Below are 12073 nucleotides of genomic sequence, written 5' to 3' on the forward strand. Positions count from 1 at the left end.
ATCGATCTCTTCCTGTGGATGTTTCCCCTCTTGAGAAATGCTTGGGGAGACACATATAGAGGGGGAGAAGTGGTACAACCCTCTGGATTAGTCTTCCATCCTAATGAGCCCGGCATCTGCTCATTAGACTCTTTGCCCGAAGACCCAGCTGCTACTCCATTCAGTAGCCAGATCCCTTTCAGTCCCCAAATCCTGCTCTTGGTACTGGCATCTGCTTTGGCCTGGGCATACACGGTAACAGTTTGTGTGGAGTCCTGAGTGAAACAAATCAGTTGCCCGCAGTTTAGCCTCAAATGCTTGCTTGATTTCCCCTGAACTCATTCCTTGTCTTTCTGCTTGACTTGCTGTCTGGCATTGTTCCTGCAGATCTTTGCTGATCCTGGGTGCTTCTTCTGCCCCTTGTCCTGGCCTTGGCAAGTCCCATTTTCCTTTGCCTGATCAGGGCTGCCTGGTGAGCATCAACCAGAAAATTGGAGTCCTGTTATGGTATTTAAAACGTTATTGCAAATCACAGCTTTAGTTATTACACCATGTAGATTACTGCCGCTATTACAGTATCACAGGAAGACTTAGTGCGAAAAAGTCTTTTCTGGAGCACGTGCAAGATTAATGTACTGCCCTGACTACCACCAGTCAGGATGGTGTCCTGTTTGACCTTTTCTCCATAAAAGAATTTTGCAGAAAGAAAAGAGAGAGGGTTGAGATAGTAGAGAGGGCTTTGTGAATTTTCAAAACCTTGCTTGGAAGCATCTTGTCATCTGCTTGGGCACTTGAGGCCACGTTAGTCCTTGGCTAGTGCAATGTTAGTCCTTGGTTAAAAGGTAAAGGTAAAGGTTCCCCTCGCACATATGTGCTAGTCGTTTCCAACTCTAGGGGCTGGTGCTCATCTCCATTTCAAAGCTGAAAAGCCAGTGCTGTCAGAAGATGTCTGCATGGTCATGTGGCTGGCATAATTCAATGCCAAAGGTGCACAGAACGCTGCTCCCTTCCCACCAAAGGTGGTTCCTATTTTTCTACTTGCATTTTTTACATGCTTTCGAACTGCTAGGTCGGCAGAATTGGGACAAGTAATGGGAGCTCACTCCATTACGCGGCGCTAGGAATTTGAGCCACCGAACTACCAACCTTTCTGAACAACAAGCTCAGTTTCTAAACTGTGTCTTCATCCTGTTGAATGGAATCATATTGGGGTGTGGGTGTCTGTCTGTCTGCCTGGATTCCTTAAAGGACATGAAGTTTATAAACTTGCGGGGGGAGAGTAAAAAAAAGGGTAGAGGGACAGAAGAGATGTTTCCAGCAGTCCAGTATCCTTGAGTTTATTCATAAGGCCCTGTCATATACAGGTATTCCTCAACATACAACAGCTCATTTAATGACCGTTCAAAGTTACAATGGTACTGAAAAAGTGACTTATGACCATTTTTCACGCTTACAACCATTGCAACATCCCCATGCCCGTGTGATCAAAATTCAGATGCTTAGCAATTGACTCATATTTATGACGGTTGCCGTGTCCCTTGGGTCATGTGACCCCCTTTTATGACCTTCTGACAAGCAAAGTCAATGGGGAAGGCAGATTCATTTAACAACTAAGTGATTCACTTAACAATTGTGGCAAGAAAGGTCGTAAAATGGGGCAAAACTAACTAAACAACGGTCTCAGCAATAGAAATTTTGGGCTCAATTGTGGCCATAAGTTGAGGACTATCTATAAATGTTTCTTTAAGCCAGGAACCCTTTTGGGGGGATGGTGAAAATTTTTAGGGCCCAGTGAAAAACATGGATAAACTTTTCCAAGAGAAACAGGAAATGCGGCCTGTGCTGCTTGGGAGGTTGGCTATGGGGATAGGGGTTGTGGGGAGGCCCTACCAGAGGGACTCTTCTGGGAGATGAAGACAGAATTCCACCACAGCCGTTCTTCATTTGCTACTGTTGGAAGAAATGTCCTCCTGGGTTCAATTCCAAGTGAGGAGGAAGACACTGGAAACATGGAGGCTGTTTGGAAAGATGGTTTAATGGTGGACAGGACCACATGGTTTGAGCTCCTGGGCAGGGGTGGGTTCTGGCTTCTGCTACTGCTGGTTCACTCAGGGGTGCATGCGCTTGATGCACGCTATGTGCCCATGCACAGTAGTAAAAAATGCTCCTGCACATGTGCAGAAGCAAAAACCAAGATGGCGGTGCCTACGGTGCTGCCAATAGAACCGGTTCGGGGACATGGCAGGCAGAGTTGCTACCTACTCGGCCGAACTGGTCCAAACTGGTAGGAACCCTCCTCTGGTCCTGGGCAATTGAGCACATGGGAGAGAGAGTGGGGGTGGGAGAGGGATTTCTACCCTATCTTGGTCTTAGAGCTTCCTGTTCCTGTGTAAGGGCAGGTATCCCATTGGTTGCTGTAGGGGTCATGTGCAAATCCTAGGAGTTTGTCTGGGAGAAGTCTGGTTGGGCTGATGTAATGTCCCCAGGTGATTTCGCAATGCAGTGAGCCCTGCTGTTAGAGGGCTACTCCTATCATGTCCTGGGGGGCATGTCTTAATCCCATCACCCTGGAGCTGAAGGGAGGGGCAGGGAGCTGCAGGGAGCTGCTTTGCCTTTAAAAATGTGTTTCTCCTTTTCTCATCCAGGGAAATATAATATTCTGCCTTTTTAAATATTTCCTAGAATATTCCATTCTTCTGAGAGGGGTGGGTGTTAACTTTCTTTGCTATGCAGAGAGCCTGTGCCTGAATGTTTCTGATGCTGCTAGGAGCCCAATTGTTCGAGTCTAAACACAACTGCCCTGCCCTAGTCTTTCAGTTGGCACATATATTAACTTTCACCACCAGTTAGGTGATTCTCACATTAAAAAAAAGATTTGGCCTTTTGCATAAGTTAATATTCTCTCTTGCAAATTTTCCTCCCTGGGTTAATCTCTCTGACACTTTAAAAATAATAGATAAACAACAGATTGTCAGGAGATCATTAATAAAAAAATCAGCTCTATTCTTGGGCAACATAGCTGTTTGCTTGTTATGAATACACATATTCTCTACCACTCTGCTTCCTCCCAGCCCACAGGGATCTTCACAGCCAGCACAATTGCTCCTTGCCAAGAGAGGCTCAATTCTTTTAGAAACTGCCATGGATAGTCTGAGCCTCAGAAACACCGTTCTTCATCTGCTGCCATGTGAATTGCACAATTGTTGTTGGTTAGAGAGGAAGAAAAAGATACCCATAGACATCTTGCAACTCCTAATTCAAGCACGGGGATTGGGATGGCTCTGGTTTTTTTTTATAAATTCAAGTTGTGGGTGAAATTTTCCAGGATGCATTTTATTTCATATAGGCTCAAGCCCTTCTCGGTTTCTTTTGACACTAGCCTTCCCCTCCCCTCCAAAAGGACTAATCAGCATCTTTGGAGAATCACCCATTGTTTCTTGATTCCTACCTCCTCTCTAGAAGCCCAATAATGTTTGCTAATCCTAGCATTCATTTTTTTATTAGTTTATTGTAAGATAAAAATAGAAAAAGAAAAAATAGATAAAAAGTGAAGAGAAAGAAGTTGCTGTTGTTCAGTCACTAAGACCATAAGACAGTGGTGGGATTCAATTTTTTTTACTACTGGGTCTGTGGGTGTGGCTTGGTGGGCGTGGCATGGCTTGGTGGTCATGGCAGGGGAAGGATACTGCAAAAATCCCCAATCCCTCCTGATCAGCTGGGACTCGGCAGGCAGAGAATAGATGGGGCAGGGCCAGCCAGAGGTGGTATTTACCAGTTCTCCAAACTACTCAAAATTTCCATTACCGGTTCTGTGGGCATGGCTTGGTGGACATGGCTTTGCGGGCATGGGAGAATACTGTAAATTCTTTATTCCCACCCCACTCCAGGAGTAGGATACTATAAAATCTCCATTCCCTCCCCACTCCAGGGGAAGGTTACTGCAAAATCCCCATTTCCTCCTGATCATCTGGGACACGGGAGGCAGAGAATAAATGGGGGTAGGGCCACTCAGAGTTGGTATTTACCGGTTCTACTCAAAATTTCCAGTTCTCCAGAACTGGTCAGAATCTGCTGAATACCACCTCTGCCGTAAGAGGCTGAAACCTTTTAAAAGACATTGTAGCAAATGTGGAGTTGAAGCAGACAGTTCCCATAACAAAATGAACTTGTTTACATGGACTCCATGAGAGGTTGGGGGTTTGGCTGGGGAAAGTGTCAAACTGATAGTGGCGAACTGATAGTTAAATTACCCCCTGCCCTGCTATCCAAGTGGTTCCTGGGTGCTGCGCTGCAATAGAGAAAAGGGACATGGAGTGGCCAGTCTGAGGAAAGGAGGAGGAGAAAGGAGAATAAAGAGGGAAAATGGCCTCCTCCTTCCCTCGTTCCAGCCGCTCCGTTGCCCATTTCTCAATTGCTGTGCAGCGCTACTGTGGAACTTGCCCCACCCACCACATCCAGATGCCCTCACTTCCCCCAACAATTTCTTTGCCTATGTGATTTCCAGGTCTGTCCTATTTCTCTGTCACGTTTCTCGCTGTGTCCTGCCAGCAGCGTCCATGCTTGCTGCCAGTTTCAGGCCAGAGCTGGAATGCCACTGTGTTTAAGTGCCTGTAAATGCTGGCCTTCCCTCCGTTGGGTCTGGGCAACTGCTGGAGAGAGACAGGCCCATTTCAGCAACTGGAGCCCAGATGCCTTCGCTTCCCCCAAGCATTCCTTTGCCTACATGATTTCCAGATCCGGCACATTTCTCCATCGCACTTCTCACCGATGTGTGCAGTTTGTGGGACTTTTAAAAAGTTCAATCGATCAATTTCAACTTTGCGAGATCTTTTTTTTCCCCGTGAGAAGTTCTACTGAACCGGTATGAACCGGCTGAATTCCACCACTGCACCTGAGGCAGGACAAGAAGTGATGGGTGGAAGCTTGTGAAAGGGTGATTTTTTAAAACCTGGAAATGAGGAGGAATTTCCTGACAGTAAGAACGATTAATCAGTGGAACAGCTTACCTCCCGGAGTTCGGGGTGCTCCATCGCTGGAGGTTTTCAAAAAATGATTGCAAAACCATTTATCCAGTGTAGTGTAAGGATTCCTGCCTCGGAACCCTAGACCCCTGATGGCGAACCTATGGCACGGGTGCCAGAGGTGGCAGGGAGAGCTCTCTCTGTGGGCACATGCACTGTCGCCAACTGCTTTTCTAATTTCTGGTGCACACATGCACGCCGGCCAGCTGGTCTTCGGTTTTCCAGTGTTCCAGTGGTTTCCGGTCTGGGCATTCGGTGTCCAAAAGGTTTGCCATCACTGTCCTAGACCTTTCAGCCCTAGGATTCTGTGGGAATATCCTCTCCCTCAGTAAGTAGATTACTCCAAGGAGAAGCACATAGCAGCTCCAGTCCTGGAATTTTGCATTCTCTAGGGCAGGGGGTCTTCAAACGTGGCCACTTTAAGACTTGTGGACTTCAACTCCTGGCTGGAGAATTCTGGAAGTTGAAGTCCACAAGTCTTAAAGTTGCCAAGTTTGGGGACCCCTGCTCTAGGGCGATGAAATGAGCCCTCCATCACAGGCAGTCAGCAGTCCCAAAGGCTAGCTTTAAATATCTTCAGAGAAAAGAAAGTCAAAAGGAAATTTCCCAGATTCACAGAAAAGGAGCAGACATGAATCTGCACCACATCAACAGACCTCACTGGGTTGCTCCTTCTCCCACATAAGAGGAATGTCAGGCCATTGAAGCCTCTTGGAATAGAGGGGCAGCAGCCACATCCAGATAATTATTAAGAGACACAGAATTATTTATCTTCTTGTGCCCTGCTGCCCTTTTCAAGGCATGAGACACGCTGTAATCTTTTCTTCTCTGGGCTCACACCTGCTTAACTGGTATGTGACTGATGGCAAATGACTGGGCTGGAACTACAGCCCAGTCATTTGGTCTGAGCTCATATTTTTACACATCCATCACTTGGCAGAATCCACTTTTGAAACTGGGAAACATATAATCATAGGGCTGGATGGGACCTCAGAGGCCTTCTAGTCTCACCTGCCCAAGGCAGGAGAGAACCTATTGCATCTGAAACAAATAGTTGTCCAATCTTTTCTTAAAGACCTCCTGTGAATAAGCATTCACAACTTTGGAAGGCAAGTCATTTCACTGGTTAATTGTTCTTACCGTCAGGAAATTCCGCCTTAGTTCTAGGTCAGGGGTGTCCAAACTTGGAAACTTTAAGACTTGTGGACTTCAACTCCCAGAATTCTGGGAGTTAAAGTCCACAAGTCTTAAAGTTCCCAAGTTTGGACACCCCTATTCTAGGTTGTATCTCTCTTTAACAACTTCCATCCAATGCTTCTTGTCTTGAGCATCCTCCAATGCTCAAATCTGTCAAGATCTTTCGGACTCTTCAGAGCATGAATATTCTGAATACAAACATTCAGAGCTACCTAAAAGAATGACCTGCAAAAAGTATCCATTCATTTATTTATGCATGTTCCGTTGCAAGTTTAACGGATTCCCAGGACTATCAGCCACAAAGTACTGATGCTAGCTGCAGAGATTTCAGCCACATAATGATTGAATAATTTCAGCCAGAGAAGATGAAAGACCAACAGCACTTTAAAGATAAAATTGGTCCCAGCAATCATCATCACTACCAAAGTGGCATCACTGTTTCATCTCGGAATTGCCGGCCACCAATGGAAGGCATCAAAAGATCAGCTTCGCCCTGAGGCAGCAGTTGGTAGAAGTGTGATGCAGCTGCTAAAAAGGTACATTTTTACTGTGGGATGCATTAAGAAAAACATAGCGTCCAGATCCCAGGAATTAATTAATTGCTATATTCTACTCTGCTTTGCTCAGACCCTGTTTGAAGCACTGGTTCCAGTTCTGGGCAGCAGTGGGCATTGACAAAGCTGCTTGGGCAGAGAGCTCCCAAGATGGCGAGGAGACTGATGATTGGTTAAAGCCTCTGGATAACATCTGGCTTACCGAAAAGATGACCGAGGGAAGAAATGAAAATCATATTCAAAGGGCTGCACATAGAAGGGGAGGGGAAAAATAGATCCAGTAAGCTATAGATCCATGATGGTGAACCTATGGCATGTGTGCCACAAGTGGCACATGGAGCCATATTTGTCGGCATGGCAGCCCTCATCTCTGGTGCACATGCGCACGCTGGTCAGCTGATTTTTGGCCTTCCAGAGGCAGGCCATTTTCACCCTCCTCAGGCTTCAGGAAAGCCCCTGGAGCCTGGGGAGAGTAAAAACTCTCCCCACATGTGTCTCTGTGTGTGGTGTGTGTGTGCACATGCATGTGGGGGGGGCATACGCACATGCACAGGGGTCATGCATGCATGCGCAGGTGGATGGGCATGCGTGCACGTGTGACAGCATGCATACACACATTTTGGCCCACCTTTAGAAAAAGGTTAGCCATCACTGCTATAGACCAATCCGCATGGGAAGATTCTGGAAAAGATAATCAAGCAACAGACCTGAGAATACACAGGAGCAAGCAAAGTTATAACCAGAAGCCAACATGGGTTTGTCAAAAACAGATCAGGCCAAACCAACCTTATTGCGTTCTTTGACAAAGTGACTAAATTAGTGGACCAGCAAAGTGCAGTGGACATAGTATACCTGGATTTCTGTAAGGCACTTAACGAAGTAGACCACAATTTACTTCTTAGTAAGCTAGAAAAGTGTGGGATAGACAGCAGAGGCACCAAATGGTGTAACTGGCTGATAAACCACACTCACCATGTAGTCCTTAATGCAACTACATCTACACGAAGTAGGGTTGCCCTACTTAGGTGCCCTAAGTTTAAGACTCACTTCAATATCTTCAAAAACGATCTAGATGAGGGAATAGAACTCATCAAATTTTCAGATGATGCTAAACTGGCAGGAATAGCCAGTAGCCCAGAAGATCCAGATGGACCATGACAAACTGAAGCAGTGGGCCCTATCTAACAACCTGAAATTGAATGGAGAGAAAAGTAAGGTTCTACACTTAGGCAAGAAAAACCAAATGTACAGCTACAGATTAGGTGAAACCTGGCTCAGTAGCAGTAACTGTGAGAGGAATCTTGGAGTCCTGGGGGACAATCATTTAAATACAGGTGAAACTCAAAAAATTAGAATATTGTGCAAAAGTTCATTTATTTCAGTAATGCAACCTAAAAGGTGAAACTAAGATACGAGAAAGACTCATTACATGCAAAGCAAGATAGTTCAAGCCGTGATTTGTCATAATCGTGATGATTATGGCTTACAGCTCATGAAAACCCCAAATCCACCATCTCAGAAAATTAGAATATTACATGCCATCAATAAAACAAGGATTGTACATAGAACAGTATTAGACCCCTGAAAAGTATCAGCATGCATATGTACTCAGTACTTGGTCTGGGCCCCTTTTGTAGCAATTAATGCCTCAATGCGACGTGGCATGGAAGCTATCAGCCTGTGGCACTGCTAAGGTGTTATGGAAGACCAGGATGCTTCAATAGCGGCCTTCAGCTCTTCTGCATTGTTCGGTCTCATGTCTCTCATCTTTCTCTTGGCAATGCCCCATGGATTCTCTATGGGGTTCAGGTCAGGCGAGTTTGCTGGCCAATCAAGCACAGTAATCCCATGGTCATTGAACCAGGTTTTGGTGCTTTTGGCCCAGTACTCTTCAATATCTTCATAAACGACTTAGATGAGGAAATAAAAGGGAAACTCATCAAATTTGCAGACTGGCAGGAATAGCCAACATCCTAGATCAGTGATGGTTAACCTTTTTGTTGTTGTGTGCCAAAAGCCCTGTTGCATGCACACACCCATAATGCAATGCATATGTGACCCCCCCCCCATGCATGGGTGGCACAGACCCAAAAACCAGCAGGCTGGCGGGAGGCATGCACACATGTGTGGTGGAGCTAAGCAGGGGTGACAGCTTGTGTGCTCGCAGAGAGGGCTTTGTGTACCACCTATGGCCCTAGATGAAATTCAATGTAGAGAAAAGTAAAGTCTTACACTTAGGCAAGAAAAACAAAAGTCCACAAATAGACTGGGTAAAACCAGGCATAAGAGCAATGACTGTGAGAGGGATCTTGGACTCTTAGTGAGCAACCAATTAAATATGAGCCGGTGTGCAGCCAAAAAAGCCAATACAATCCTAACAGAGCAAGAACAGAAGCCACCGAAGGTCATTTAGCTTCTGCAGCCTGGCAGTTGTTCATGCCTCTCTAGTTCTAACTCGGGAGTCCTGGGAAGCCAGTGAAGTGCCTGCAAAATAGGAACTAACATTCGTAAATATTGCCTCCATTTCTGGATAGTCTTTAAGGACATTGCACGAATCAATCTGGTGGTAATCAGAGAGGAGAACCTCCCACTCCCGAAAGGGCTGAAGTTGGGTCAATGGGTGCTCCACCTCCCAGGGTGATCCCAACTTGTGGACTTCCTCTTTCAGGGGGAGTGTGATCCCCTCCAGAACCAGCAGGAGAGCCTCCTGCAGACGGACACCAGATCACAGTGCTTAAGGCTGGCAAAACCTAACAGCTTCTCTTGCGAGAAAGTCAGCAGAGCAGAAGGGATTTCACTGGTTAATGTTTAATCTTTTAAAGACTTGTTTATCTTTACTTCACTTTAGTGCTTTATCCTATGTGGTTTATGGATTGTAACTTGCCCTGAGATCCTCAGGATAGCAGGCTGGCTATTAATATTTTAATACACAACAGTGCACAATACACAAACAAGAACACAGTAAGAGACTCTGTAGGTTATAAGACAAATTGAGGCAGAGAGTGAACAAGAATGAATCACTCTCAAGGTTGATGTCACGGTGATATCAGATACAGGTAACAGGTCTCATCATTCCCTGTGCTGAATTCTCTCTGTTTGTGAGTTCCGAGAGGAGCCAAGGCCGCCTTGTAGGGGTGGTGAAGCCAAGAGGGACCCCTTGTGAGGTCGAAGAGAGTCCTAGCTCTCCTTTCTGACTGGGGGTTCTTTTTTCCTCTCAGCCACAGCGAGGAGAAGAGACAGTCTAAAGATGGCTGCCACAAAGCTGGTACAACCGAGGAACAACTAATACTGGTGCTGGAGCAAAGTAGGTGAACAGTGACTGGAACTGGGGGAGATGATTCTTTTTTGCCTTAAACTTAACCCCAAGGAATAATTTAGAACTGTTTGCTCAGAACTATTTGTTAAACCAGCATCTAAGTATTCTGAGAAAATACCAGACTGGAAGAGAAAGGCACAAGATAGAAAAATAATAAATTTTGAAATATACAGAAAATTGGACTCTTAAATTGGGAAGATGTGGTTCTGGGAAGGCATTTTAAAATGCTAGAATTATTTACTTATAAAACGTATTCTGCTTTTATAATTGATTTATAACCAAAATGACAATTGACTAGTGGCAATACTGAAATTTAAATTGAGAGTGCCATCTGTTCATGAAAGGAAAAATTACAAGTCTGAGAATACCTATATGAAGGACTGTGAAAATATTTATTGGATTATTCCCAGCTACCCCGTGCTCACCGGAGTTTCAAATATGAAATAAGGAAGTTATTTAATGAAAGGGACCCCTGAATGCTATGCTAGAAGAACCTGTAAAGGGGATGTAAAGAGGCTTTTGATAACCTCTGGAACTATTTAAATGGAATTGACTGTTTACCTATTTATTTATTTATTTATTTATTTTAACAGACTTATTAGTCGCCCCCTCTCCCCACAGGGACTCGGGGCGATGTACACAAGCAACGGTCTACGGACTACAAAGGAGGAGGTAAAAATAAATAAATACAATAATCAGAGAAGTTAAAACCCCAATAAGAATAAAAGTTTAAAAGCTAACATTAACAATTAAAATTAACCAAGGGGTGGAACAGTTGTCGAGATTATGCCAGGCCGGCTAGCCGAAACAGGTGGGTCTTCAGTTTACTGCGGAAGGAGCGGAGATCGGTTGTTGTCCTGATGTCTGGGGGGAGGTCGTTCCAAAGGGTGGGACCCGCCACAGAGAAGGACCTACTCCTGGGCACCGCCCTCTGACAGTCTCTAGAGGACGGCACCCGGAGAAGGCCCTCTCTGTGTGAGCGAATGGGCCGCAGGGATGTATGGGGCAGGACACGATCCCGCAGATAACTAGGCCCTATGCCATGGAGCGCTTTAAAGATGGTGACTAACACCTTGAAGCGCACCCGGTAGGCCACAGGAAGCCAATGCAGCTCGCGCAGGAGAGGTGTTATATGGAAGAACCTCGATCTCCCCATGATTACCCGCACGGCTGCATTCTGGACCAACTGCAGTCTCCGGGTGCACCTCAAGGGAAGCCCCATGTAGAGAGCATTACAGTAGTCCAGACGAGACGTCACCAGCGCGTGAGTGACTGTGCGCAGGGCCCCCCGGTCCAAAAGGGGACGCAATTGGCGCACCAGGCGAACCTGGTGGAACGTCCCCCTCGCCATGGCTGCCACATGATCTTCTATAGTCAGCCGGGCATCAAGGAGGATGCCCAAATTGCGTGCCCGTTCCACCGGGGCTAATTGTTCATCCCCGATGGCCAGCGATGGAATGTGCTGGTTGTATCGGGGAGCCGGGAGCCACAGCCACTCTGTCTTGGAGGGGTTGAGCCTGAGCCTGTTGTCACCCATCCAGACCCGCACGGCTTCCAGACAACGGGACATCCCTTTGACGGCCTCGTTGGGGTGGTTTGGGGTGGAAATGTACAGCTGGGTATCATCAGCGTACAGGTGGTATCCCAGCCCAAAACCACGGATGATCTCGCCCAGCGGTTTCATATATGTGTTGAACAGGAGAGGTGAGAGGATCGACCCCTGAGGGACCCCACAAGTAAGGGGCCTCGGGGTCGACCTCTGCTCCCCTGCCAACACACATTGCGTCTGGCCAGAGAGGTAGGAGCGGAACCACCGCAATACGGTGCCTCCGATCCCCAACCCCTCCAGACGGCGCAATAGGATACCATGGTCGATGGTATCGAAAGCCGCCGAGAGATCTAATAGGACAAGAATGGAGGAACAACCCCCATCCTTTGCCCTCCAGAGATAATCCACCAACGCGACCAAGGCCGTCTCAGTACTGTGACCGGGCCGGAAGCCGGAC

This window comes from Natrix helvetica (genome assembly GCF_964273705.1).
Source record: "Natrix helvetica genome assembly, chromosome: 9".
Classification (NCBI taxonomy): Eukaryota; Metazoa; Chordata; class Lepidosauria; order Squamata; family Natricidae; genus Natrix; species Natrix helvetica.